General features: G+C 41.8%; 1 protein-coding gene across 1 annotated transcript in view; it reads right to left on the bottom strand.

Moving 5' to 3' along the window:
* The window catches only part of col8a2 (collagen, type VIII, alpha 2), a 39,607-nt gene that overhangs the window by 21,261 nt on the left and 2,347 nt on the right, over nt 1-15,999 (bottom strand). Inside the window, exon 2 of the mRNA XM_049751415.1 lies at nt 11,853-12,002. The gene's annotated coding sequence lies outside the window, so the exon portion shown is untranslated. The remainder of the gene's footprint in view (nt 1-11,852; nt 12,003-15,999) is intronic.

Here is a 15,999-nt window from a genome sequence, read left to right as displayed (position 1 = left end):
GGAGACCCGTACCTTTTATCCCAAACCAAAGTCAACAAGGCGGGATTCCTGGGAAGCATTGCAGACATTCTTGAAAGCAAAAAAAAAAAGGAGGGAAAGAAAAGAAAAGAGTCATTGAGCCTTCTCTCGCAAAATTTAAGAGCTCTGCTAAGGAGAGAGACGAGCGCACATGAAAGAGGGAAAATTGTTGCTATGGTAGAAGAGACGGCACCTCCAAATCCACAAATAAGTCTGCACCTTACATTCCGACTTGGCCCAAACGGAGCTGGCGAGCCGCCTCCTGTTTTGTGTCGGGGCCTCAAGTTTTCACTGTTGACCAGAGGTAATAAATGACTGGCTTCGCTTGGTGCTGTTTGCACAGATGGAGCACCTCCTTCACAACCGGCCACCCTTTTGCTGGTGCTATTTCCTCTCTGCCGCTTAGCCCGAGCTATCACATGCTAAGCAAACACCGTCACTCAACCGACACGCCAAGCACAGCAATGCTCCTGGAAGACGTATTTGCCCGCAGCGTTGGCCAAATTTATACCCATCAAGATTTATGGAAGTCATTTCGCACGTAGTATAAGTCCAAATATGTCTGTTGGTTTGTTGCGTTTCTCGTAAATACCTTTAATTGCATGCCGCCATTACACGTTGGTATGAGTTATGAGCTTAGAGCAGCGTATGGTTAAAGTAGAAAAATATATTTCATTTAGGTATCTATATCTTACTGAATAGATTTATTTAATTTTTCAGTTTGTATTTATTTTATTTTATTAATTAATTTATTTTATTTATTTTGTTTTAATCTATTTTATTTTATTGTAGTCCTTAAAATAATTATATTTCATTTAGATATTGATATCTTACTTTTTTATTTTTTTCTTATTTTTTTTTATTTTGCAGCCCTAACAACGAACAGACAAACGTGAAAGTTATAAAAATGGTGAAACGGGACAACAGGTCATGTTGCTAAGCTATATAATCATACAAAGGCAATTTCTTATAAATTTCAAAAGAAACACGTCTCGTAAAAGGTTTATGTGTATTATCATTGCGGCTTGTTCCATCCAGCCATCTATCCCAAAGATTAATATTTCAATAAAGTTATGTCGAGTATTAAAGTACTCCATCTCCACAGTCAAGACAACAATCTTGAGGGCCAAAGCAGCGTAAAACAATCTGGAAATAGATCATGAAATATCAAACCTTGCACGATTCGACCATTTACATTTTGAGATGTATCTCCTTGTTGCATCAAATATTTGGCTCATAATCAATCTGGAAGAAGTGAATAAAGTAGTAGCAAAGTGGAAGACAGCGATGGACAGAAAGTAAAGTTTAAGACTGGAGACATTTTGGCCAGGGATGTCTGAGTGAATAACTTGGCATGTTTCTTTGTGGTGGGAACAGCATGGGCTGGAGACTTGAGCCAGAGCCCACAACGTCTAGCCTGAAAGGTTCTCTCATTAGAAAGATTGGAGTCTCACGGGAACCGCAGCGCTCATACAAGTCCTGGGAACTCGCAAACGTTTTAAGGCAGGTATGAGGCTAGCGGGTGAGGCTACGTTTAAATCTTGCTAGCATTTTTTTTTTTTTTCACGTTCAGGATTTGATACCTGTGGAGAAAGACGTTTCTAATTTGAGCAGACCCACAGCGGAGAATCGGCATGGAATGCGAGGCATTTTTTAGGCTGACTCAAGAGGTGTTCATCGTTTTTTGTTTCCAAATGGAAAAAAAAAAATGAGCGAAAAAGTGATGTTGTGGTAAAAATGGGATCACAAGGGAATACGTGCAACATTGAATAAACGGAGATTAGAACCAAATGTTACAAAAAGCAGCCCAACATACTAAAAGGCTCCAGAGGGCCATTTAAAAAAAAAAAAAAAAAAAAAAAAAAAAAAAAACAGGTGTGTCAAGAGTGGCTCCAGTCCTGAGCAAAAACCAGCTCACTCTTTATTTTGATAAACTTTGCCAGATCAGTTTATGTTTTCAGGGGCGGGTGAACACCTTGTTGAGATTAGAAGTAAAGATGGTGTGTGTGTGTGTGTGTGTGTGTGTGTGTGTGTGTGTGTGTGTGTGTGTGTGTGTGTGTGTGTGTGGAAGCAAACCAGCGCAGGTGAACATGGCCGCCTTGACTCAGCAGCCCCGCCCAACTTAGCCTTCAATGGGGAATCTGTTCAAGCGCATTCAGCATCGTTTTCTCCAGCCACTTTTTTCCAAAATCTATTTTTTTTTTTTTTAAATAACACATAAATTCTCAAAAGGTTAAAAAAAAAAAAACTCATGACGCCTAAGGACTAATCGTCGCCATCAACACCGATGACTCTGTTTTTAGCAACAGATAAAAAACTAGACATGAACTACAGAAAAAAAAAGACTGAATATTTCCATCCATTTCCAACTCTACTCATCCATAAAAGTAACTTGAGCTTCAAATGTAAAAATCACAAATCTCCGCTTTCCAACTGATACTTTCGACGCACTTCTGAGCGTGCAAACACCTTTCCAGAAAGTACATCCTGATAAATCAAAGCTGATCGGATCTCCCGGCCCAAAAATTCCAGACTGCCTGGGCCACACCACCCAGATCTACGAAAGAAGGAAACGGGCGTCTCTATGCGAGCAACTATGCCAAGAATGCCATTAGACTCCATTTGTTTCTCGCTCGCGGTGGTGACAAGGCAAGGCGAGACTGGGGGTGTGAAGATTTTTTTTTTTTTTTTTGAAAACAATCTACTTGTAACCGCGGCCACATGTAGCACTTCATCTGGCGAGACCTCACGCATGAGGAAATTAGCACAGCAGTATGCGGCAACACACTTAGTCCACATAGCAAGGAGCGCCCCACCGCAGCGCTACGTCGAATGAAGACATCAAGTCGATGTAAATACTTGCGTCAATTAAATCCAAAAAATAAATCGCAGAGACATGACTCCGTATCAAAGTAGCTCATTGGTGGAACAAAAATGCCTCCGCTAACTTCCCGCTCAGGAAACACCATATAAGGAATTAGGTCATTCCGGAGCGATGTGGATATTTTTATTCTCTTTATTTGAGGTTTGTGGCCTATAAACCCTAACCGTTGAATATTTGCCTTGTTTCGCTTCGTCCATGCGGACACCCGACGTCAGCAGAATTTGATACTTTGCTCTTTGTCTTTTTTTTTTTTTTCCATAAGCATCAAGAAGCTAATTTTGATTAAAACGGCCCAAAATATTTTCTAAGCAGAGTGGTTCAATCAGAATTTGTGGTCAAGAATATTTTCTTCCTCGAGATGCATTGTCGGGAGGTGGATCAGACATGACCTTTGACCTCGATTCAACCTGGAAGTTCAAATACTGTCTCCCATTTGAGTTTCTTGCTACAAGTCACAAGGGAAGGAAAAGGCCAGTTTAGAAAAGGCCAATATTTATCGGGAAAAAATGAAAACAGATGAATGCTGGCCCAGGGAAGTGTATTATTCTCCCAGTATCCCCCTGTGGTCTGGCCATACGCTTAACAATGTCGAATACGCCGCCTGTTGCTTTCACAACTCGTAGACGTTTCCATGACGTCTGGTCCAACACATTTTCAACTTGATTTATAACCCAAAGAGTCGTCAGTTCAGGTCACATTGGAACATAAATAAAAAAAAAGAAAAACTAGAACATTCCTCATGAATGTTCAAATGGAACGCACAAACGTGAGATGTTTATTAGCATCGGAGGGAAATTTTTGCAAAGTCAGCCGTCTCCTGGGCAAATGTATTGATGAAACGTAAACGTTTCCAAAAAAGCGCAACGCTAAGAAATATTTTGGGACACCGGTTTGGAACAGAGAAATGCGTCATATTTATTCTCGCTCCCACAGAGGAGGTGGAAAAAAAAAAAAAAAAGAGCAAATAATGGCTTTACCAAGGTTGGAACAGCCATTATTCAAAAGTCATAAAAGATGGGCCTTGGAAGAGAGCGAGAGAAAATGTATTTTATATTCATCCTTGCATCTGTTTGTTTTCACACATTTATTTCCCCCCTCCTCTGTTTTGCCTCAATTCATCCCCTTATCCTTCGGCAAATACACAAATGTCACTTCTATAAACATCCACCGTCTGTGGAAGAACAAAAAATGTTGATGATATGCCCGAGAGATTTCCAAGTGAAGCAAGCTCTTGTCTTTTATGCAGCCGCCATTGCTCATTCATACGAGAACCCGGGTTCAACAGGGCCTCTTGAACATTCCGTTATTCCATCAAGTCAAATAAATACATACAATCTCTTTGAGTCAGATGCTAATAAAGTAATCCGTTATTTCCATTTAAAGAAAAAAAAAGCTTTTCAGCCATTATTTTCCAATGGACTATTTGTTTAGGAATTCATTGTCATAATTAAGCATATTGATGAAAATAGGGGAAGGGAGGGGCTTGCGACAGGAGCGGCTATGTGCAATAGCTCCCGCATGTCTTTAAGGCTCATTCACACGCCGCCCTTGCGAAAATATCGGAAAATATGAGTGCGATTTTATTACGCTGCAAACTTCAGGGACGCCTCCGACAGTGATTGATGAGCGGACTGACGGAATCGCAGCGGGACTTCGGACCTCCAGAGTGCGAGCGAGGTCCCGCTGATGCGCTCGGCCGCATGCGGGGCGGTTTCGAATCTCTCCCACGCCAAGTTGGGATGGAGAAATACGACGTGCGGCACACACCTCCGGGTTTAAGTCATAGCTCACTTGGATGCCCGCTTATGTTTCTCAAACTAAAAAAAAAAAAAAAAAAAACACGGTCATTGACGCCAGTTCTTTTCACGCTGTTGAGCGGAGCTGCTGTTGGCTCGAATAAGCGCCATTTTGGTTTTTTTTCTGGAAAAACAGCGGTCCAGCTAATCATTTAGGGAATGCGGCGTGGATATAAGATAGGCCCAGATTGGGAATGTGCCGAGGCTGAGGAATGGTAATTACTTGGGAAATCAAACACCGTCAATTGTGAGGTTTTCAACATATCGGCGTGTTCCTCACTCCATCTCAAGCGAGCCTGGCGGTCACTCCCTCCGGCTCCAGTCATCTTCACTTTTTCCACCCCCCTTAACCCTCCCATTTATTTTCCTTTAATTTTCTCAGTCACCCACCCTTTCATTTTCTATCTCCTCCTTATTTTTATTTTTTTTCCTCAAAAGGTTGCAGCAGAAGCAATCTATACTTCTCCTCCCTTGCGCTGTCGTTTTTGTTTCATCCGCAGAAATGTATTTACAAAACCAGTTTGTAAACATTTGATTTGAAGTCCTTAGATTTTTTGGGGGTGTGTTGATATTGCCTTCTTGTGATTTAAATTCATTCCAAGTATGGAAGAACCTTCACAGTAAAAGTGTCTTCCTGCAACACTATACTATAAAAATAGTTTTTGAAGAATTCAGGCCAATTTTGAAATAGATGATGGATGAGGTCTATAAATAGGTCACTTCTCTCGGTGGGCAATAAATTGATCGCAACTGGACTGCATTGGTAAGCTTGCAGCCATTTATTTCTGCTTTCCACTTCCTGCGTGATAACACAACATGGACTTGACACAACAACTTGGTCTGATAAGCCTCGACAAAAATCAGATGGACACTAATTCCTTTTCATCACTTGAATAAAACACGAATTTGCATACAATCACGATGGGGGTCATGAAGGGGGGCGTCTGTGGTCTAAACAAACCAGATCCACAACAAACCACATTGTTACTCGCCTTTAAATGTTTCCTGTTTGGGGAAAGTATGCCTATCATAATATCCTGTCTGCACTAAAGCCCAGATAGTAGAATGTACTTTTTATTTTTCAAAACAACACTGAGGAAAAGATACTGTTGGTGGCCGGAGACATATAACGGTGTGAACTCGACTGGATTCAATTTAATGAACATTTACTGTAAATTACAAGTTTCAAGTAGACATCAATAAATTTGACCACTGATGGCGAAAACACATTTAAATGATTTAATCCCATAGTAATGGGATGAGAATTTTTTTTTTACTGTTCTCAGAACCATCTTGTTAAAATTATAGTCTTTCATAAATTACTTTTGGAAAAGATGCTCAAGGAGATAAAGACTCAAAGGCGCGGGCGTAGCAGAAAGTGATGTCGAGAAATAAATCTTCCCAGCTTCCTATTTAAATGCTTCCAAGATGTGCATCAGTGGTTTGTCCTGTGAAGCTTTGGGGTTGCGACCTTGATTATTTATTATTTTTTACCATCGTTTCGCCAAATAGAGCCAAATGCTCGACGCTAGTCAATCCATCGGTTATTTCTCGGCTGAGTGCTTTTATTCTCTCTCCCGAGGTTGTTTTAATAGCATCAAAAGGTGCAAAGAGTAGATCTTAAAACGTGGCCTCCACTCAAATAAACACCTCGCTCGGCGCCATCGCCCACTTTAAAGAAGCATCCTTCTTCTCGGTCGACGGCTAACGTCGCTCAAACGCTAAACACGCATTTGTAAATAAAGCTCTCTTGTACAATCAAGGCCTTGCTTCATATAGACGCCTTGTACTCGCTGTAATTGAGTCAATAAACAGAACCTTGAGGTGAACATATAAGAAAAATGTATTTCTCATTCTCAGTTTTTACGCCGAGTGGAACATGGGTGGTCTCGTCTTTACAAGACTGTAAAACGATGCTAAAAAAAGGTCGCTAGCTTCACCGCCGCCATCAATGAAGCATGCATGGACATGCTCAAAGGAGGGACTCAGTCGAGGAAATCAAAGCACAAGGCCATCTCACGTCCGTCACGCGATTTGATTGGGCCACATTTGGCCCGCCAACCACAGTTTGACACCCCTGTCAAAGACATCCATTCATTTTTTTTTTCCCCAATCACTCTTCACATTTGTTTTATCGTAGCTGGCGGACATAAACGCATGCACACCTCCGCACACACGATGTTGAAAAGCAAAGAGCGCAGACTTCGCCTCGGGGAACGCTCAGCTGGGATGCAGATGTGCCGCACATCAGCCGACACGAGGAATAAGCGACAAACTTTATACACATCCAAGTTCAAGCTCACAAAGGTGAAGAATCATTCGGATATTATGATCAAACGCAAGACGAAGGAAATATTCCATAAAGCGGCTTGCGAAATGAAAGCGGGAAGGAATGTCGATGAAATCAGGAGGAAGAAGCAGTAATGGCACACGCGGTTCACATTACGACTCCATGCCACCGAAAAAAGCCAACCTGCTGTATCCTGTGAGCCGAAGTCAAAAAAAAAAAAAAAAAAAATTCCATCATTCTTTCATTTATTTTTGCTGTCTGATAAACAGGTAGCATCTTGAAGTCATCACACCAAGTAGGAATAATTTTCAACTAATAGGAATAGTTGACCTCTATGCACGCAGACGATTACTGGCCAAAAGTAAATAAAAAAGGAGAACTCTGAAGGACCACCAGCATAAAGCAGGACGCTACATTAGCATGTGCCAGAAATGAAGCTATGCCAGGAATCGCTGCGTAAGCAAATAAGTCATTATGACAATTGATAGAAAATCGCAGGGATCATATTCTCACTCTTAATAAAATAAGCGTCCGCCTACAGTTTCTTGATGTGTTGCCAGAACAGCTCGGCACCGTGTGATACAAAAATAATTTGAATATGAAAATGCAGAAAGTATTCAAGTCCCAAGAGGCGGCGAGACGTCCCGTTTTTACCGACCTCGCCGTCCCACATAATCACTCCTGGAAGATTCCCCCCCGCTGGTCTGTTTCCCATTTGAAACCTCAGCGAATCCCGACCTCATCCTTTTCAAACAGCGGAGTTACGCTCGGTGACGACGCAGTGGAAATTTTCAGAACCGCAGAAATAAAAGGGAAATCATCTTGTTTGGATCAAATGTAAGGTTTTAGTGTTCGGTACCACCGGTCCCAGCTGCGGAGGCATTGTTGTGTCTAGACGTTTCATTTGAATAACATTTTCGAAAAATCTGCTCTTAATTACCATCTTTACCTCAACGGTGTTTGACATTTGGTTTAACTTTGCATATGATGGAATTGTTCCTGAGCCAATTAATCCTCGCGTCTGATTGGTCGAGCTCGACTACAATGGAGAACAACTTCAGCCATGTAAATCCGAAGTCAGAAAGCATTAAGCAAGACCGAATGGTCTTAATTGAGCTTTCAACTCAATTATTTTCACGGTGCTTGATTTCCCAAGTAAATCACGAGATGATCTCCGTTGACGCCTTATGCCGTTTTTACGATCTAAAGCGGTTTCGATGGTCCTCGCAACAGATAAAGAAAAACATGTTTGCATGTTTTAACACCCACTCAAGTGTACTTAGAAAGAAAATAACACTTGGCCGGGACTTTATTTTTCCAGAGTGCTTTCAAAATGGAAACACATTGAAATCCTCAAGTTGTGTACGTTTGACTGCAGTGGGCGCTGCGAGTTAGATAACAAACCTAAAAAAGGAAACCAGATGCCCCAATAGGCGTGAAAGTCAACAAAAAGCAAAAAACGATTCCGACTGATAATCCTGATATTTTCTTTAACACAAGTCAAAATGTAAATTTTTCGGCCTCCTGTTATGTTGAAAAGGAAGCTGCGAATTGTCAGTTTGGGATTAGATGAATCGGAGTGTAAAACGAGCCGTCAACTCGGGATTTTTATCCGATTCAAAAATGAAATCAAACACAGAAGGCCACGACACAGCATCTGTATTTGACTACTGGGAGCGGCCTTATTGCAAATATAGCAAAGACTCAAACGGGTCGTCAAAAAGTCAGAGGTTAAGTGGGTTAGTCTTAATAAAAAAAAAAAAAAAAAATGGACACGCATACACATTTTGTGCCTCACTTAAAAACGGCTGTCAGCGCCAGCTAAGCATCTTTTGTGGAGTTCAACAAGCAGGGCGAATGGACTCCGTCTAAGTCCGCCACTGAAATCTCCAAAGGCTTTGGAGCGCGTCACTGGCCCGCCGCTTCAAAACAATCCCCAAATCCTGGATATCCCCCCTGAGAGGGAACATCTGTGCAGCCGAGATGGCCTGCAGATGAGAACAGTTGAATGAATTGCTGGGCTCGTTTATGTTTCATGTCAAAAAATGTTTGAGTACATAAAACAAGACGCTATTGTGTATTATTATTTTTTGTTTTTACAAGCTATGAAGCCAAAGTGATCGAGTCTAATTGCGCTCGTGTGGCGACCTATCAAGAAAGGTCAAGTTAAAATCAAAGTGCTACATATAGTAAATCAATCTAAGAAGGAGATGCCGGGATGAAAGCGGGGAAACGTGTCAAAGGCGCTCATGTTTTTTTTTTTTCCAAGGCCGACCCGATCCACCGCGGCCCACCTCTTAGTCAGACTTAGTTTTCCTATGCATGTGGAAAAAAAGGAGGGAAGAATGAGCTGAAGTAACCCAAGCTGCCGAATTAGCCCTGGAGGACTTAAAACCTTGCTACTCTGACTTTCATGAAGATGTACATCACCCTCTTGAGGATGTATGATTACGGGGAAAAAAAGAATATATATCCCCAATTTGATCGTCATCAACCATGGGAGGCAACTTCTGTACTTCTATTCTTGCCACGACTAGTTTTTTGGCGAGTAAGTAAAAGTCCAGGGAGAGCTGCAAACATGACCCGAAAGTCTGCAAGGCAGCCAGCGTTGGCTTAAGGACAGCGAGAAAAGACAGTGGAGTGGCTTTTATTTTGTTAAACCTTTAACCTCACAGTCTAATATACTTAACAATGTTTCTCCTTGGCGCTGGAGGTCTGCTGGCTACTTCTGCGTATTGTCGGGTAATTAGCAACACATGGAAAAACCACTGCACTAGATATTTTCAGATTTGGTGAGGAATACAACTTGAATGGTTTTTGAGAAACTTTAAAAATGAAGTAACTGATGTCAGGTCATGTGACTAGCTTGCCAGGAAGTGTCAAAAGCTGAGGATGTTATGTGCCAAGTTGACCCGCCACAACTCTGTCGTCTATTGACCCACTTTAAAAAATAAATAAAAATAGAGCAGGTTGATCGAAATCCAGCCCGCCGGACAACGATAAATCGAACACCTGACTGACTTGTGTGGCCTCGGATCGGCATATTAAGTTCCATCCGCTTTGGGAAAGTAGATCTCATTTGGATCGGTCTGGATTTCCAAAACATCCTCTTCCTTTTCCTGATTGTCTGCACTGATGAAATCAGCCCATTAAGGATTGAAATGAAAATGGACTCTCTGTGCGCGGGGACCGACAAAAGAACCATGTGGCACTTTGAATCGTTCTGCTTGCCACATGGAAGAAATTCGCTTTCCATGTGCTGTAATAATTAGCCTTTAGAAATACAACCGCGTTGTTGTTAGCTTTTGCTTTGCAGATTTATGACGAGACTGTCTCATAACTCACAGACAAACCCGTGCAGTTTGAAAAACTAGTTCTGGCTAAGCGGATCAACTTTAAAGGTGAGGAGAAACAGAACTGGAGAAAAATTACAGCCATTTTATTCGCTTGTTATCAAACTATTAAGATGACGTCGATGAATCATGTGACTGGCTTTGTTGCTCCGCAGTCAATCAAAGCTTTAAATCTCACAAATTAGCGAAATAAAATTGTCTCTTTAGTTGAATTGCAAAATAAAGGCGGGACGTCAAACACGCGCCTCTTAATGGCCTTTGGCGTCGGAGAAGTGCGACGCAAAGGTCGAGTTAGCGCAGCTGCGCGGCTCGCCGTCGAGGAAGCCGATTGGGAGGGACGGCTCCAAGATCGAAACGGGATCCAGTGGACTCGATGCGACCTGGACCACCTCGGCCAGCGAACGCTGACATTGATGGAGAAGAAAAACAAAGTGCTGGAAGGGAGGCGGAGGAATCGCAGAGGAAATGAATATCTTACGCTAACACATTGTGTGAAAGAAAGAAATCTCTCTCAATGACCTTGTGTTTTTCATTCCTCTCTCTTTCCTCCTCCGCCCCTCGCTCGCCGATTGAAATACGCAAGCATAATAATAGTCGGGGAGAAATAAAGCTTCACCAAAAAGGGTGGGCTCGCTCGCTTGCTAGGCGTTAGCATACCCGTGTTGAAGAGCGCTGTGTGTCAACAAGCGCTTGAAGCTAATTCTTAATATTAGCCAAAAGGGATGCAATTGAAAACATGAGCGCGAGACGATGATGGCAACGGCGTGTTGAAAAGATGATTACCGAGAAACGGCTGAAGAATGACTTACAGATGACTTTCTGCCTGCGGTTTTCCCTTTCATACAAATAGAGGCACCTCTATTAGACGATTCCAAATCCCGCGTCTCGGAAGATCCGTTTTCATTTCCGAAGTGCCGGCTCGTCGCTATCTCAAGGCCTACCGCAGCGTAATGTTCTTCTCCGGTTTCACCTCAAGCCCGCTTGGGTTTACGGGACCGGCGTTTGTTTGCAGGACGACTTTTGTTTGCTTACACTCGTCAAATGATCTCGGCCGTTGACTTCATAAATACTCCAGTTGTTTTTCTGCCAATGATAAGCGTGTCAACAGAACCAGAACCGGACTGGAATTTGTCACCGCAAGCTAATGTTTAGCCGTTGAGTTTGTTTGGAGCTTATAATTAAGGTCCTTATGAGTTGCTGACCTTGCGAAATTTTTGCGGTAGGTTCATGTTCGTCGACAGCGGTATGTTCTGCTAGTCCAAAAGTTACACTCTTAGACCTCAAGGAGGATTGGAAGTTTGAATTTTAGGGTCAAGGGGTACAATTATGTGATATGAGATGTATTAAGTGTAGCCAGACCCAAAAGGGGTCAAAGGGGGTCAGAATTCTCAACTTGGTACCAGAGCAAGGGTTTGGTTAATCATATTGAGAGATACAAAAATAAAATGTTCTTCAAACCTGAACTGTCCAAGTCCCAGTTGCATCTGAAAAAGAAAACGACCCAGACTGACCTGTGCTGGCTTGCTCCGAGATGACGATTCACATTTCCTATATCCAGTTGACAGGTCAAGCAAGTACATTCCGCTTCCTTTTCCTACGGTGACCTCATCCACGAGCTGTGCCAGGAAATGATCATCCTCCCAACTCCATCTTTCAGTGACCTGGAATGAAAACAGAGAGCAAAATGGTGGACATCCAATTGTCAGTCATGCCACAGGGACTTCTCAAAAGTACTTGGAAATGAATTCAAATGTTTTGGAGGTCACGTGTCATCATTCAATTTCACTTGGTCTGAAAAGATTTAATTTGCAAACAATAATTGAAAACAACAAACAAAATAAGTGTTGTTTGGGTGACAGGAACGGATTAACGGCATTTCAATTCATTTCAATGGAGTCAATGTATTTGTAGACGAGTACACTGAGTCTGTCAATGTCCAAGGTGACATCATTTCCAAAATTAGCTCTGACATGCTCCATTTATGGAAGTATAATGAGCTTTTAAGTCATTCGGAACGTGCCACAGCCCTTCTACCATTTACAACGGTTGTTTATTTAATATGTCTCATTTTTATTTAAAGTGTCATACAGTTTACAAGTATGAGTGAATATGGAAATATGAGATGTTAGTTTCCAGGAGTGACTCTAATTTTAGTGTGCATTTTTTAAAATCTATAAAGACATGTTCATGAAAGAGTTGCTGTTCACCGAAACCGTTGTCACTCTTTCCTTAACCATCGTCAACTACAATCATTCTCTTAGTCTCCACTTCTGTTTTTTTCCCGACATCGCTATAAATAGCGGCGGTCACGCTCCGTCTTTAACGCTCGACACTCTTATTGTGATGATATAAGAGCTGAAAATGTTCTCAGGGTCACAATGGGACTATTCAAGCATCCATCATATGACCCACAAATGTATTTTACGCTTACTGCTTGATTGCAATAAATGTGTTTCTAATTATCGCGAGTGTCAGGCTTGTTCGAAACATACAAAATTAATTACACTCATTTAATATTTTGTCAAGTGGGGTGGTCTCGGTAGCTGGGATATTTTAAGATCGTGACTTATGGTTTATAATAGGCCCGTTTGTTGTCCTTGCTATGGAGACATCGTTTTGGAACAACGTCACCTCGGCGTTTGGGTCTGGAACGTACAGGATTCCCCGACGTGTAACGTTAGCGGCGCGTGGCCAAGCTAAGCGGTGATTGACAACAGCTCGCTACAATTATGTTTTCTCTCTCTCCAGTTACTGTATTATTTCATGTTTTTCAGTCGTGTATCAAAGTGGCTTATCCTGACATGTTTTCCCGGAGCTGCTATGACTTCTAATATGCTTAGCGCTGGAAAAGCAAATAAAGCATGACACAGCACTCCATCACCTTACCTGATGATGTCATCATAATATAAATATTCTGTTAGCGCTTTGCTCCCACCTTAGTCAACGACTACAGGCAGGTGTGTTGTCGCAAATCAGGGACATTTTATTTTTGGGAGGAAAACCCAGTTGTGACAGGGCATGTTTTTTAAGCCCCCCCCCCCTAGATATTGTAAACTTGAACCAGACCGTGCAGCGCCGGAGGTGGGTGTCAATGAGGGGGTTGTGTCGGTAAACAGTCCGCCCTTTGAGCGCCCGCTTGTGGGTCCGCCCTCGTGGAGGTGTCGCCGTCGGGATTGCTAAGTGCCTCTGACCAAGACCACTCGACTGCGGCCTAATTTTTGCCTTTCATTAAAACAACCATTACCACATGTCCCACCCAACCCGCTTTAATCAAATCTAGCTTTAAGAGAGGTTCTCTGTTCAACATTTCGAAAGGTCACTCGAGCAAAAATGAGGCCTAACATGGAAAAAAAAATGTTAGCAATCCTCAAATGAATAAGATAGCATCAGGTAATCCTTGAAAAATTATTCAAGATCAGCTAATTGGTCCAAAATTTGATTTATGACTTTAATATGTTCAAGCTCAAAATTGAAAATCGTTTGGAAACAGCTGTTGGCCTTCGTTTGTGGCACTCTTGGCACACAAACGAGTTGAATCCAATTAAGTCGGCAGAGTCACACATTGTTATGTTTAAAATATTACATATGTATATTTCTAACCATTGCCAATTATTTAAACTAAATAAGTCGAGGCACGTACAATGTAACTAAATGTGAATAAATTGAGACGAGATCATAATTTGAGTTTCTATAACAAGTGACATTTTCGTTTAGTGCTGTGCCGGGAAATTCTTCTCATGCAATATGACCACTTTGACAAAACACACACACACACTGGATACAAGAACTGACGGGGAATATATTAAGCGTAGCCCAGTAGCTGTCATAAAACTAGAGTTGTGAAAATATTCACCTCGTGGAGGTACGTTAGCTCCAGAGTTATGGCAAAGTATTCCCCGGGGAGCTTCAAAAGCGGCATTTACGAGCAGTCGGTATTTTTGGCCGGATGATTCATGCGATGGGCATAAATGTCCAACGTACACATTGCCATTTCATGGCAATTCATGTTATGCTTGTCGAGATATTTCAACGCACTGACATATAGGACTGGCATTCGTGTATATACAGTAGTCCCTTTTTTTATCGCGGATAATTGTTTCCAAAAACCACCTGCGATAAGTGAAATCCGCAAAGTACGGTCAACAACAAGAAGTACTGGGTAGGCTAACGAGTTAGCGGAAAGCTGCTAATTCGCGATCGTGCTAACACGCGAAAACGGACTTCTAAAGGAACGTAAACATTTGGAGCAGTACTACATTGTCCTAAAAGTTAGACACGTTTCCTCAATTTAGAAGTTTTGTTTTGACTTTTAAATGTTTTTTTAATTTGGGAAAAAAATCCGCGATGTAGTGAAGCCGCGATAAACGAAACGCGAAGTAGCGAGGGATCACTGTACATTGAGATATTTCCAAGACACTCCTTCATATTTTGAGTTTTTGTCTAATTCAAATAATTTACTGTAATTTCTGGACTATAAGCCGCACCAGCTAAAATTCTGGGAATTTTTTTTTGCTTACATATAAGCCGCACTGGACTATAAGTCGCAGGTGTTTTATTGTTTAATTACTATAGGTAAGAGAATATGCACAAATTATACACTCGTAATAAAAATTTAAAAAATCCATAGATAAGACGCACTGGACTAAATTTAGCCAAAGTTCAAAACTTGAGCAAAAAAAATATATATACAGTAGCTTGAATCAGAGCCTTCCACAACATACATATGTGTAGAGTATTATAGGGGGAAAAAATGCCTTTTGGGTATACAATTATGGTGTCACTGGTTATAAAAATAATTATATTGTCTCCCTTGCTGGCTAACGTGATTAATGGAGCACAGTACACACATGTTGGAAGCTGGAAAGACTACAAGAGAAGAGACAAAAAAAGGACTATTAGCGACGATCAGCATGCTGTAAAATGAAAATAACAGATGACGGTGCTGACATGACGCATCCTTTTGTCTGCCCCGGTGCAGACATTAAAAAAAATTCTGCCCCCCCCCCTTCTTATAGGAACCATATGAGTGTCCTTAAGCCGTTTGACTGATGCGGACGTTGACAGTCTGCCTACGCCGTGGGAGTCCTGACAAAATGCTACACAGCCTTTGACAGGCTCATCTTTTATTCTCTCTTCTGGAGCGAGTAGCAGCGGGTGTCGGTCTGGCGAACATTGGCACTCGATGCAAGCCTGACCGAAACGACACGGGAGGCTAATTGGAAAAAGGTTTGTTCTTTACGAGGACCGTGAAGTGAGCTTTCAACACATCCCGTGCTGAATGGAGAGTCGAACGGAGGCTAACAGGTGAAGCATATGTGCCGTGTTCGGTCACGTGTGCCAAAGGCATGTGCAAAGCTCATCTAAGGGGATGTAAAAATTAAATGTAATGTTCAAGGACATGGGAAAATATGTGTGTACAATTTTTCAATTGATTTCAACTCTTATGCTTGGGTGGATGAGAAACGCAGACTTTGGAGGTAAAATTTCACGGGATACATGATCTAAAAGTTGGAAAAACATCCAGGAACCACAATGAGAAAGAAAAGCAGTTCTAAACAAATTGGCAAAATAATCTTCCCTCCGGGTTCATATCTTTGGATTTTTTTGGTTTTATTTTTCGGGAAAGCTATCAGATGATAAGCCAAAATCTAAATTGGT

The sequence above is a fragment of the Syngnathus scovelli genome, chromosome 19, assembly GCF_024217435.2.
Source record: "Syngnathus scovelli strain Florida chromosome 19, RoL_Ssco_1.2, whole genome shotgun sequence".
NCBI lineage: Eukaryota > Metazoa > Chordata > Actinopteri > Syngnathiformes > Syngnathidae > Syngnathus > Syngnathus scovelli.
Note: the sequence above shows the minus strand (reverse complement) of the source record. Positions and strands in the feature narration are given on the sequence as shown.